The sequence below is a fragment of the Piliocolobus tephrosceles genome, chromosome 10 (assembly GCF_002776525.5).
Source record: "Piliocolobus tephrosceles isolate RC106 chromosome 10, ASM277652v3, whole genome shotgun sequence".
Lineage (NCBI taxonomy): Eukaryota > Metazoa > Chordata > Mammalia > Primates > Cercopithecidae > Piliocolobus > Piliocolobus tephrosceles.
The window spans coordinates 111,414,513-111,429,207 of NC_045443.1; the positions used below are offsets into that span (position 1 = coordinate 111,414,513).

Genomic DNA, 14,695 nt, shown 5'->3' on the forward strand with positions numbered 1-14,695 from the left:
GACCCCCACCTTAGTTCCTGGGTCTTTGTCCCAAATAGTAACTGCTCTTAAGAAACTCTCTCACTTCAACAAGTGTCCTGAGTTCCTGTAACCGGGGACTGCCATGATTTCTGCCTTTGGGGAAAAATATCAGGCAGGGAACAGATACAGGAGTTGCTTCCAGGGAAAAGGGGGAGGGGATTCTCCGTCTCATGTTAGAGACACGTTAGTTTCTCATCACACGTTAGACAAGAAGGAATTGCCTTATCCAATGGTCCCCTCCCCATGCCCCCATTTTATAGGCAGGGAAACTGAAATAGCATCAACAAATATTCACTGATGAATGAATGAATGAATGAATGAATGAATGAATGAATGAGTCACACGTGAAAACAGAAGGCAACACCTGCCAAGCCCTAGGCCAAAGGGTGGGATCTGGCAGTGAGCAGAGCTGCCTGGTAAGGTGACTCAGCCTGTGTTCTGCAGACCTTTGTGGATGCTGGTCGCTGGTCGCTGGTCATGAGGTGGCAGGTGCCTCCAGAGTGACCCTATGTCTAGGACACAGTCTTTGCTCCCAAGGAGTCCATGAATGGCTATTAAAGACAAAAGATGACCATTCCACATGATAAATGAAATACAAATAACTCTCCATATATCCATGGTTTCACATCTGTGGATTCACCCAACCTTGGACAAAGAATATTTAAAACAAAATAACAAATGCCAATATATAATTTTAAAAATGCAAAAAATACAGTATATGCAGAGTATTTACATTGTATCAGGTATTATATGTAATCTAGAGACAATTTAAAGTATATGGAGGATGTGTGTAAGTTACATGAAAATACTATTCCATATGCCTTATATCAAGGACTTGAGTGTTCATGGATTTTGGTGTCTGTGTGTTGGGGGGGAGGAGTGGGTGTCCTTGAATGAACTCCCCATGGATACTGAGGGACAATTACAACAGTAGGAGGAAGCACCCATTACATGCAGGGCACCACTCTAGGTATTAGTTGCATCTTCTCAGTGACTCTCGAAGACAGTATTACCATTCCCATTGTATAGATGAGGAAATGGAGGCTCAGAGAGGTTAGGTAATATGCCTGAAGTCACACAGGACACAGCTGATATGGAATCCAAACCCAATCTCTTTAGGTCCAGAACTGCGTGCCCGGGACTGGGGACTGCCCACCTCTTCCCTCTGCCCTGGAGGGGAAATGAGTCTCTGAAGAGGCAGGAATGTGAGCCAGCTGAGGTTTCCCTTCTGGAATGTGGTACCCGGATGGGCAGCAGTCAAAGCAAAGCCCATCCAAGCCAGAAGCTTCTTAGCAAATTCCCTCCTCCTCCACATCTCCTCCTGGGATGGGATTCAAACTGAGCTTAGCCCCTTTGTGTTATGTCTGGAAAGCAGACATCCTGCCCCCATAGGGGCTCCGGCTTCCATCCCACCCCCTACCTTTCCCCAGATTCCAGTGGCTTTCAGTGCCCCACCAGGCCTTCTAGACAACTGACATTTTACACCGCCCTATGCTTTCCCCTGTGGTCAGAGCCGGGCAGCGGTAACAGGATTAACCCCATGGAGGCAGATCACTTAATTAAACTTTGGAAGGAAGAAGGCTGTCTCCTCATCACATCTCTGGGGGAAGGGGAGGGGGCTTCTAATGGGCCAAGTTGAGGGGTTGTGTCCCCTGCAGTTAATGCTGGTTCAACCAGTGGCTAAAAACATCCACCCATCATCTTCCACCTATACATACATCCAACAGTCACTAAGAGCCTCACCTGTGCCCCGGCATATGTTATCACTAGGGATAGATCAGTGGTGGACCCCACTGGCTTCCCTCTATCCACTCTTCCCACCTTTTGCCACCCCGTAGTTCATTCCTCACACAGCAGCCAGAGAGATCTGTATGAACCACAGTGGGATGGTGTCTCTGCCCTGCTTAAAACCTTCCATGCCTTCTGTGGCTCCAGCTCTCCCCCATCTCCATGTTCTCCCCTTGACATGTGACTTAGACTCTACTTTTTCATGGGAGGAGCTTCAATTTCCCCACCCCTTGAACCTGGGCTGGACTTGGTTTGACCAATAGAATTTTGCAGAAGTGACACTGTGACAATTCCAAGACTGCGTGGCTTCCATGCTGTCTCACCAGTAGCCCTGCTTCCACTTTGAGAATAAGGCTGGGCTGAAGGATGAGTGATCACATGGGGGAGAGCTAAGTCCTCCGAGCAGGGCCATTCTAGACCCACTGCCAGCAAGCTGACCCTCAAACAAGTGGGAAAGGCCAGCCTAGATCAGCAGAGCCACCTAAGTGACCCCTAGCTGACCACAGAAGCATGAAAGGGCCCAGACAAAACCAGAAGGACTATGACACCTAGACTCATGTACTGATACTTAATGCTTATTGTTTTAAGCCACTGAATGGTGGGGTAATTCATTTTGCAGCATTATTGTAGCACTCACTGACTGAGACAGTCTCCCTTTGCTTTTTGTATCAAAGTCAACCTCCCACTTGATCTCAGCTCTTCCCATTCCTCCCTTCTCTCACTCTCACCCCCTCATACACTTTGCCCAGTCACAATTTTTTTGCATTCATTTTCTTATAAGAATCTCCCTTTTTCCTGCTTCCTGGTCTCCCTGACCATCCAATCTAGCACATGATAGGTCTTCAATAAATATTTGTTGAGTGAATGAATGAATGAATGAATGAATGAATGAATGAATCAGTTGATCAATGAACAGACATCATTACTCATTGTTCTCATGAGGTTTACCACCCAGTGGAGGAGATGATGTTACCAGATCACAGAGTCAACCTGGCACAAAGGAGAGTATTTAAGGAGGGAACAGTCAGGCTATCGAGAAAGGCTTCTCCAGGGAAAGGACATCAGAGCTGGGATCTAAAGGATGAGTAAACATCAATTAGGTAAAATGGGCAGGGAAAGGCATTTCAGGCAAAGAGAACAGCAGGTGCCAAGGCCCTAAGAGAGGAGGGAGTATAACAAACTCAAAGAAATGAAGAGAAGCAGCCAGGCATGGTGGCTCATGCCTGTATTCCCAGCACTTTGGGAGACCAAGGCAGGTGCATCACGAGACCAGCCTGGTCAATATGGTGAAATCCCATCTCTACTAAAAATACAAAAATTAGCTGGGAGTGATGGTGGGTGCCTGTAGTCACAGCTACTAAGGAGGCCGAGGCAGGAGAATCACTGGAACCCGGGAGCTGGAGGTTTCAGTGAGCTGAGATCACACCACTGCACTCCAGCCTGGGTGACAGAGTGAGATTCCTTCTCAAAAAACCAAAAAAAGAAAGAAAAAGAAAAAAATGAACAGAAGCTGAAGTAGGGGATTTTGATTTTTTTTAAAGCAAAAGGAGACTTTAAAGCCCCATAGAATGGTCACCCCTTCCTTCCCCTGCATACGCGCCCCCACCTTGGGAAGTCTGGGGCTGTTTCATTAGTATTTTCCCACTCTTCCTCTTATAACAAATAAGGGACCTGAATTACTAGAAAGCAGAAGATACTAGGGTTTAACTAACTACCCTTAAAGCTTCTCCCATGATTTGCTAGACCCAATTTCTTCCATATGGGCCCAAATCTTCCAGACAAGACCATCAGAAGCCCAAGTTGGAGCCAGTAACCTCAGAAGCTCCCATTTATGGGGTTCATAGCAACTGCCTGATGTTGTGCTAAGGATTTTACACTTTTATCTCGGACTTCAGGACTTTCCCAGTCATAAAATAAACTAGCACTAAAGCGGCTACTCCCTTTCTTCTTATGGGGACTGAATGGCAATTAGCTTTTATCACAAAAGCAACTCTGTTTGATTTAATGGCTACCTAAGGCGGGAAAGATTGTCTTGATTGATTAGTAATGTCTGCCTTGGTACAGGAAGGGAGCTTCCATAACGTATGCTCTGCATTTGCCATTTTGCTTTAGGTAGTGCTCTAGTAGTTCCTCAAAAATTTCAGCTTGGTATGCCAGCCAACTCTTGAAGGTCAGCTCTGCACTGACCAGCCAGGGAAAGGCATTCCCAACAGGGAAAACTTCAAGGAACAAGTTTTTGAAGGGCCACAGGGCAGGACAGTGGGGCAGCAGAGAGTGACAGGAGGCATGCACTTGGAAGGACAAGTCCAGGACAGGTCAGGGAGGAAGGACATCCAGGGCTGGCTTAAGGAAATGGTTGGGAAACGGATTCAGCTTTCAGAATTGCCTGTGTTTTCCTGCAGTCCTGATGCTCATACACACAACTGGGGTGATTTCAGCTTGACAGAGTGCTGATTTGGGTGGGTTTCTCATGCTATGGTTTTGTTCCATTAGACCAGGGGTCAACAAACTGTAACCCATGGGCCAAATCTGGCCTGTGGCTTGTTTTTGTAAATGTGTGTTATTGGAACACAGTCACACCATTTGTTTACATACTGTTTACGGCTGCTTTACTCGACTCTGCTACAATGGCACAGTTGAGTCATTGCAGCAAAGACCATCTGGCCTGCAAAACGGAAAATACTATCTAGCCCTTTATTGAAAGAGTTTGGAGAACCTCCAGTCATCACTATACTAGGCAGGTCACATACAGTATTGCTAATCCTTCCAGCAACCCTGCGAGATACTGCAACCTGCTCTTTGCAGATGGGGAAACTGAGGCCCGAGGAAGTAAAGTGACTTGCCAAGGGTCACACCATGGGTGATAGATCCAGGACTCTAACTAGATTTGTTTGATGATAAATTCTGCTTCTTTCTTTCTTTTTTTTTTTTTTTCAAACTCTCACTTTAAAAGCTCTTGAGAGCTTTTTATACACATGAGAAATGGCAACTCCAAGGCAATACCCACTGTCAAATTGGGCCAGTGAGAATATGGGTGGCTGTGGGTAGTTCCTTTGTCATTTTCTGTTATTTCTCTTATTACTACTATTGAGTGATTACAAGGTGCCAGACACTTTATCTATCATTCTCAGTTTGTCCTCAAAATAGCCCTATGAGATAGGGTGCATTATTATCCCCAGATTATAAATGGGGAAACTGAGGCACAGACAGGGGTTGCAATTTTCACAGGTCCTCTTAGGGACAGCACTGGGATTTGAACCCTGGCTTGTTCTGGTCCCTACCTGCAGGCTTCGTCTGTCTTTTGAGAATATCGATCCTGTTCCTCCCATACCTTTGTTTTCATGGTCCAGATTCTCTGAAATGTTCCCATCTGTTATCTCCTATGTGTGTGTGTTGTGCAGGAAGGGGTGCAGGTGGTGAGTGCAGGAGGGTTTTATTATCCCTATTTTCTTAATGGGGAAACTGAGGCCCAGAGTGGGGAAGTGGATCTGAGTAGCTGGGACAGGAGGGCAGGGCTCCATGCGCTGCTCGGTTCTTCCTCCCTCCCTTCGATCAGAGCTAAGCGCCATCCTCTCCCCTCCCTCCCGTGGTCCCCCTCCTCCAGACTCATCCCCCCCAGGGAGAGCCGAGGAGGACAGTGATGGATTTGGGCCAGCCTTCATTTTCATTCTCAATCCCTGCATCTCGCGCTCGCTCTCCCTCCCTCTCCACTTCTCCTCCTGCAGACGGATGACAAGTGAGAACGTCTGTGACCCAGAGAAATTATCTTCCCTTCTCTTTCACCGCATAATTTTCTGCCCTCTCGTCTGGACAAGCCTGGGTGATTTTTAGCTACAAAAAAGAGGGAAAATTATCATTCAGGAAAAAAAAAAAAAAATAGAAGGAGGCTCCTAGCCATCCAATAGACAGGCTGTCTTCTGGGTGAAAATGAGAATCTCCTGTCTTGTGAACTCGGTGGGGGACTTTGCAGGGGGTGTTCACACCGCAGGATGACTGTGAGCACCCCAGAGGGCCAGGCCCATGCCCCAGCAGATTCTAGAGGCTTGAGGCCCGTGCAGATTTTTCTGGGAATACCCCAATGTCTACCACATGTGGGTGCACACCTGGAGGACTTCATGGGGGAGGCAGCACGGTCATGAGACCCCTGTGATTCAATTGCATCACCTCACTCTCCAGCCCTGTGCCTAGGACCTGGCAACTTTTCCCCAGCTTGTGGCTTTCTGGAAGTTTCTTTCTCCCGCCCCGCCAATCACATACACCTGCATGCCCAGACACCACACTACATGCTTAGGGCCTGCTCCACAGGTCAACATACTAAGTCTTATTATTCTAAAAAAAAAACCTCTATTTTATTTTTCTGATTTAAATTTTCAAATGTTACAAGAAAAAGTTTAGCAAGTAAAGGTCCCTCTTTTTTCTCACCCTTTTAGTATAATCCCCGCTAATGGGTTGGTATCTGTTTTGCCAGACTTTCCCATGCAAACATCATGATTATAAAAAGGTACACACACACATGCATATGCACATGCGCACATACACGCGCGCGCACACACACACATACACACGATTCACTGAGTTCCTCACCCAGCACTGGCATTCTCTGTGTGGCCTTACGCAGATTGCTCAACCTCTCTGAATCTGCTTCCTTGTCTGTAAAACAGACACAGTTATAGATTGTAGGTTGTAGGGAAAACCGAATAAATTCACACATGTAATGTGCTTAGAACAGCGCTGAGTACATAGAAAGGGTAGAGGAAGAACACTGGAATACACTCATCCCAGCCCCAGCACTTTAATCAGCCTAGCCTCTCTTTGTTTTACATATTATGAATTGTTTAGGAAAATAGGTTCTCCTGCTGAAAACAGCACACACACACATACACACACCAGTTGCAAAACTTCTAGCACTGGGGTCTGAGCAAGGCTGTGGTTAGCAGACTAAGCTGGTGTACTCCTCCTGTGTGACGTTGGATGAGTGTCTGGGTCCCAATTTGCCTCTCTGGGTCCCAGTTTCACCATCTATAAAATCGGAATAATAATAGCATGGAGGGCTCTTGCGAGGAGTAACTTAGGTAAAGTCTATAAAACAGACAGCAGTGCCTGACATACCGTAAAGATTGCCCCCAAATAGTAGCTGTTGTTGTTATTAATTAGCTGTGAACATGACTTTGCATTGAATGGATTAGAGGGGGTATGTCCTTATTCAGGGACTAGAAGCAACTATGACCTCCCTCTTTCCCAACCCCTGCTGTCACTTTGGGGTCAGAGATGGGCCTCAGAGGGTTCGTGAAACCTCTGAAATTATGCGCATGCACACCCCTTTTGCATCCACTAAAAACGGTTTTCTTCCCAGGCAAAGATCTTTCTCTTTCTTCAGATACTCAAAGTGGTCATTAACCCAAGAGAGTTAAGAACCCCTGAGCCTTAACACAGGCTCTCTGCTTCCTACAAAGATCTGCTTTTCTACTAAGGAGAAGCCAGAGTTTGAATCTCTAAGCAGTGTTCTAAGGACTCTTCATGGCCCCAGAAATCCTTCCAGGGAACCTGCGGGGCTTTTCCCTTTCTCACCTCATATTTTTCTACAACTAGATTTTCTTCATATGCCTCAAGCAAAACAACAGGTTGCAAAAGAGGGTTTAAGAATCCACGTGTTGCCGGGAGCGGTGACTCATGCCTGTAACCCCAACACTTTGGGAGGCCAAGACAGTTGGATCACTTCAGCTCAGGAGTTCAAGACCAGCCTGGGCAACACGGTGAGAATTGGTCTCTACTAAAAATGTGGTGGCATGTGCCTGTGGTCCCAGCTACTCAGAAAGCTGTAGTGGGAGGATCACTTGAGCTTGGGGGCGGAGGTTGCAGTGAGTGAGCTGAGATCATGCCACTGCACTCCAAACTGGGTGACAGACAGAGTGAGATACTGTCTCAAAATAAAAAGAAAAAAAAATAAAAAGAAAATAAAAGAAAAAAAGAAAGAAAAAGAATCCAGGTGTTTTCTGTTCAGCCAGACTTTTACAAAAATGTAGAACAATGTCACTCTGCAACCTCCACCTCCTGGGTTCAAGCAATTCTCCTGTCTCAGCCTCCCAAGTAGCTGGGATTATAGGCGCCCACCACCATATCTGGCTAATTTTTTGTATTTTTAGTAGAGATGGGGTTTCACCATGTTGGCCAGTCTGGTCTAAAACTCCTAACCTCAGGTAATTTGCCTGTTTCAGCCTCCCAAAGTGCTAGGATTACAGCTGTGAGCCACTGTGCCTGGTCTTTCTCATTAAATTTTTATTTTTAGAACATGATTAGCTTTCTATAAAATATGTTAATGTTAATATATAATGACTTTATAATTTTTAAATAATTAAGCCTTTTAAATGTCTCAGTTTTAATTTCTAAAACAGTAAATATGGATACACAGAGCTAATAAATAAAAAGCTCTTTGAGATCCTCAATATTTTATGAGTGTAAAAGTATCCTGAAACCCCAAAAGTCTGAGAACTTTTGTTCTCTGGAAACCTACCTGGTTGTGATAGAAGGAGCTGTGACACATCCAGCTCTAACCCAGGGCTTTGGCTATGGGGCATTCTGGGAGATGTGGTAGCTGAGGCAGGCTAGTGGCAGGAAAAGGCCAGCTGAACAGTAGCCAGAAACAGCCACCCTTAAGGGTCATAAAATCAGCAATGGATGTGTAATAATATGGAGAAAATAGTGTTTTGTCGAATTCCTCTCAGGAGAGTCTTGTATGAGGCTGTTACAGGGATAAGTAGTGAGGTCCCCAAGAGGCCTTCTCAAGTAACAGTGATGATTGCTAAACTGCCTTGTAAGGACTGTGTACCTCGTAACTAACTGCAAGGCCATTTATTTTCCTCTAACAGACGGCAAGAGGTTATGCAAGTTTGGGGCCAGGACGGAATTGCTGCAGTTTCTGGAGGAGAGGCTGAACTTTGCCACCAGAGGGCACTCTTTCTTGACATCTCCCCTAGAAGCTCTCTGCTGCCCCTTAAAACAGGGCAGAGCAAATACCTTTACTGGCTTTTACTTGGAGGGGCAGCAAGTTATTGGTTATGCTGGGCAGAAAATGTGGGCTGATTGTAAAGAAGGAGCAAATAGAGAAGCAGGTGAAATCAGCAAAGAGGCAAATCAGGACTCCTGGGCAGGAAAGGGCTCCCTTATTCATCAAGAGTGAGTTTGTGGCTCACTCTGTAAGACTCAGGACCCAAGGTGAAAACATGAACTCTCCCGTTAGGAAATTATGCTTACTGAGAAACATCCTCAGGGGCCACAAGGAAGATGAAAATCCCAAATCTGCTGGGGAAGGAGGCTGGCAATAGGAAAGGAGGTTCCTTGGCCAACCATCATTTAATATAAAATGCTTTATCTTTAAGAAATAGATTCAAAGAATTCAAACTCAAGGCTGACTCACATAGAACCTGGCTGTCTTTGCAAGTTGGAGGTGAATAATCAGTATATCTGTCGGCCTTGTTAAAGAGGCTAAAATTCTTCTCCTTCCCTTCTGTCCCTAGTTTTCCCTCAGCAAGTCATGCATTTTCTGCCCAACTGAGGAAATTTTGAATGCTCTTGAAAAGGTTCTAGAACGCAGCTGTGAAGCCAGAGGTATTTCTTTCACAGATAAGCTCCAGGGCAGTTAACCACAAGAGGGGCAAGTCATGCCAGGCTCTGCCAGTGGGAAGGACAGAGGTTTTGGGATTGGGGGAGCTGTGGATGACTCCCAACTCTCAAATCTCACTTCTAGAACATCCCAGAACATTCCTGTTGTATGGTCTTGGTTCTGTCACTGAATCTCCGTCAGCCAGGGTTCTGGGAGGAATGAAATGGTAATTGAGGGAGGTTTAAAGGAACAAACATGTGGATGAGGTTAAGAGACATCAGAACGGGGAATGAAGCTACTTGGGACTGGCGGCAGTGAGGAGCCATTACACCTTGTCCCTATAAGGTAAGGTGAGGCAGAAGCTATTGGTGGTAACCAGGGAGCTCATGCTTTCTTAATAGGGTCAATTTCACCCCCCAAAAGGGGCAAAAATTGATTATTGGGAGGTGAAACAGATCTTACTCTGTTTGTAGGAAGCACAAATATACATACAGCACATAAAAAGGAACACAGTATATCTGCAGTATTGTAATTTCATGGGGAGGATTAGTGATTAGAAAAAAGTCTAGAAAGTCTTCTTGGGGGATGATCATTTTTTAAAAGGTTGGCTGAGTGCAGTGGCTCACACCTGTAATCCCAGCACTTTGGGAGTCTGAGGCAGGCAGGTCGCTTGAGCCCAAGAGTTTGAGACCAGCTAGGAAACATAGGGAAACCCCCAACTCTGCAAAAAATAGAAAAATTAGCTGGGTGTGATGCCGCATGCCTGTGGTCCCAGCTACTCAGGAGGCTGAGGTGGGAGGCTGAGCCCAGGAGGTCAAGGCTGCAGTGAGCTGTGATTGCGCCACTATACTCCAGCCTGGGCAACAGAATGAGACTCTGTCTAAGAAAGAAAGAAATAAAGAAAAAAAGAACGTGCGTGCGTGAGAGAGAAAAGTAAAGAAGGAAAGAAAGAAAGAGAGAGAAAGAAAGAAGAGAGAGAGAAAGAAGAAAGAAGAAAGAAAGAAAAGAAAAGAAAGGAAATAAAAGAAAGAAAGAAAGAAAGAAGAAGAAGGAAGGAAGGGAGAAAGAAGGAAAGAAAGAAAGAGAAAGAGAAAGAAAGAGGAAAGAGAGAGAGAAATAAGGAAAGAAAGAAATACAGAAAGAGAGAAAGAAAAGAAAAGAAAGAAAGAAAGAAAGAGAAAGAAAGAAAGAAAAGGAAAGGAAGGAAGGAAAGGAAGGAAGGAAGGAAGGAAAGAAAGGAAGGAAGGAAGGAAAGAAGGCCAAGAAACACTGCTGCCCCTGCTGGAGAGAACTGCTGGTTAGGAGCTATGACCTCTGGCAGAGGACATGACCAAATCATGGTGCTCCCACAACAGGGCATCAGGGGCATTAATACCCCAACCTCTTTCTCCCCCTGCCCTCCCATCCTCTGCCAGTGCTTCCTATTGGCCAAATACAACCAGAAGCCTGAAAGGGGATCTGTGGATGCCGCCCACATGGGCTCTGCCACCAGGCACAGAGCAAGGTAGAGAATAGTAAAGGGTGGATCAAAGGCGGCAAACAGGTGATGTCCAGATCTGAGCCTGGACATCTGAGTTAATTTCCACCACTTACAAGCTGAGCGACTTTGGGCAAGATCTATTAGGTTCCCTGGTCAGCTCCACTTCCCAGTTCTCTGTCAGAAACTATATCTCTCTCTCTATCGGAGAAATCGGGTTAGAGTTGGGTAGTTTGAAATAAACTATGGCAGTCTCGATATTTGGGAAGCTTGTGGTTTAATAGGGAGATAGACTCGCAGAAAGGACAACTACCCTGCAGAGAAGTAAATCAAGGGATGTACAAAGGTCACAAGAGGTGAGGAGGAGGCAGAGAAGAGGAAGCGGATCCCAGTTGGGCTGGGCCCTGAGAGATGGGTAGTGCCCTTCATACCACTGAGGCTGAGCTGCCTCTGAGCCTCCATTTGTGCTGTTCCATCCCAGAATGTTTCTCCTTCCTCTCTCTAACTGCTCAGGTTTGATCCATCAGAGGCTTTTCTTCCCTGATATGAGGTCTATGCCACCTTCTTTCTGGTGATTTCTTGGAGCTAAAGACAATCCTGTTGCTAAGTAATTTCTGCCGTCTTGCTTCCTCTAACAGACAGCAAACGCCTAGAGGGAGAGAGGGCGGGGCTGCTCTTGAAATAGAAGGCCTGGGGCCAGGGCAAGTTCAGAAGCTCAGGGCTCTGTAAGTAGTTGTGGATTGGCTCATTAGAGCAGCACTTCTCAACTAAGGTTGAGATTTTGAACCTTGCCCTTCAAAATTATCCGGGAAACGAAAACGTCACCAATGTCCCAGATAAATTATTCCAAAATCTCTAGGGATAGAATCAAGGCCTGGATGTTTTCGTTTGTTTGTTTTTAAGACAGGGTCTCACTCTGTCACCCAGGCTGGAGTTCAGTGGCGTCATCATAGCTCACTGCAGCCTCGACCTCCTGGGTTCCAGCTATCCTCCCATCTCAGCCTCCTGAGTACTGGGACTACAGGAACAGGCCACCCATGCCCAGTTAATTTTTAAATTTTTTTGGAGAGACAGGGTTTTGCCATGTTGCCCAGGCTGGTCTTGAACTCCTGTCCTCAAGTGATCTGCCAGCCTCAGCCTCCCAAAGTGCTGGGATTAGAGGTGTGAGTCACCACACCAGGCCAGGCATGAATGTTTTTCAAAAACTCCCTAGGTGATCTGGATATTTATCTAGGTCCGGTGTGAATCATATGACATGCTTTATAACTACTATCTACATGTGTGTACATTTCTACCCTTCCTACGTTTTTTAAACTGAGGTATAAATTGATGAATTATGACCTATGTATACACTGTATACCTATCACCCAGATTAAAATATGGAACGTTTCTCTTCCCCAAAGGCCATTGCTATCTTGTTACCACCTTCAGTTTTGCACATTCTTGAACTTCAGGCCAGTGCTGCTGTGGATGTCAGTGGTTTCTTTTTCACTGCTGAACTGTATTCTGTTTTGTGGATATACCACAATTTATTTATCCATCCTCTGTTGACAGACATTTGGGTTGTTTCCAGTCTTTCGCTATTGCAAATAATGCTGCTATGGACATTTGTATATAGATCCTTTGTCTATATTCTTATTGTAATGACATTTTATTCCTTTCTCCTTTCATATTGCACTCCAAGTCCAATTTTCCTTTTTTTTTTTTTCACATCTGCAACATATTTATTTTTCAAAGGAATGGATTTTGAGAGAAAATAACATGGGGCAGAGATATGGAATAGAAAATAAATACAAGGCCAGGTGCGGTGCTCACACCTGTAATCCCAGCACTCTGGGAGCCCAAGTCAGGCAAATCACTTGAGGCCAGGAGTTCGAGACCAGCTTGGGAAACATGGGGAAACCCCGTCTCCACTAAAAATACAAAAATTAGCTGGGTATGATGGTGTGCGCCTGTAATCCCAGCTACTCAGGAGGCTGAGGTAGGAGAATCACTTGAACCCAGGAGGCAGAGATTGCAGAAAGTCAAGATCGTGCCACTGCACACTCCAGACTGGGTGACAGAGCAGAACTCTGTCTCAAAAAAAAAAAAGAAAAGAAAAGAAATACAAATGTAGGTGGTTTTGCTAATTGTTTTATAACCATAACAAACTAGTTCAGTGACTGCCTTGTGTAAAACACAATGAAGGTTCCAAGATCAAGGCTAAAAATTTCAGTCTCTGGTTTTTGGGACTTAGGGTGCAGTCCTTGATTTTGGATGGATCACTGGGTGTGTGGCACAGTCCATGCTTTTAACCAGATTTGAATAGAAGAGTGGCCACTTGGCCCAGGTGGAAGCAGATGAAGCATTTGGTTTCATGTGTCACATAACTCCTAAAGTTCCTCCCCACGATGCAAGTCACATGGGATTGGGCTTCTTGTCAAATTCCTTCTTGATATGAACTGGAATGCCTTTCTGTGTATTCTATTTCTCTAGCGCCCGAGTAGTGCACTCCACCAAGTCCTATTGCATCTGTTCCAAGATGTCAGCATTTTTTATCATAGCCTTTAGGTTGCACATGGTTACCTAGGGAGCAAGCAACCCTCCTACCTTGGCCTCCCAAAGTGCTGTGATTACAGGCATGAGCCACCATGCTCAGCCATGTCTGGAGTTTTCTAGGTGCAGAACAACCATGTCATGGTTGAAATGCCACTGGAAGCACATTCCCTAGAAGCAAATGTGGCATGTAGAATATTCTATATTATTTCTGGGACAGCTACCTTGACATCCATCTTTTATGATAACCCTATGGTCTTAGATGATTCCAGCACACTGGGCAGTATGTGCAGAGTAGGTAGGTATTTCTTCAACAAATGTTTGTTGGTGTATTAGTCCATTCTCACACTGCTAATAAAGACATACCTGAGACTGGGTAATTTACAAAGGAAAGAGGTTTAATTGACTCTCAGTTCAGTATGGCTGGGAAGGCCTCAGCAAACTTAGAATCATGGCAGAAGGGGAAGCAAACACGTCCTCCTTCACATGGCAGTGGGGAGAAGAAGAATGAGTGCCTAGTGAAGGGGGAAATCCCTTATAAAACCATCAGATCTTGTGAGAATAACTCAATATCATGAGAACAGATAGGGGAAATGGTCCCCATGATTTAATTATCTCCACCTGGTCCCTCCCATAACACATGGGGATTATGGGAACTAAAATTCAAGATTAAATTTGGGTGGGGACATAGCCAAACTATATCAGTTGGTTACAAGTCAATATGCCACACACTTAGGCAGAGAGCTGCATATTGAGCATTTACACTGTACAGTGGATGCCTTCTCCTTGAGCATGATGGTTTCTTTTGGTCCAACTGGACCTTAACACTTGCTGGCATTAGATTAAGTGGACAGGATGGGGACTGCCCTGATGCCAGATTCTTGGAACCAAGACTCACAGTTTCATCTCATCCCATGTCATTTGTGCTCTCAGCCTTCCATGATTTTGACACCTTAACTCTGTGCTATCCAGAACTTGTGGCCATCTGTATGATTTATATTTCCTTGCAGACTTTTACTTTACAAGGATTTACATGGGCCTTGAGGGAACACAAAAAGCAAATAACTGTTCTTTTTTTTGTTTGTTTTCTAACATTGTATAATGAACCTGCACATCCCATAACTTTTCTTTCCTATTCCACAAAAAGTTTATTGTCACAATATGCCTCAAATCCTGGAAGCCCAGGGGATAGCAGAGCTCATGTGGAAAGATGTTCTACTTTCCACTGTTGTTCATTTTCCATCATCTTCAGCCCTTCCCCATTCAGGCTCAAT

The 14,695-nt window shown here is 45.2% G+C and overlaps 1 pseudogene; it reads right to left on the bottom strand.

The window, feature by feature from the left end:
* Positions 1-13,176: 13,176 nt before the first annotated feature.
* LOC111542241 lies at positions 13,177-13,445 on the bottom strand (annotated as a pseudogene).
* Positions 13,446-14,695: the final 1,250 nt, after the last annotated feature.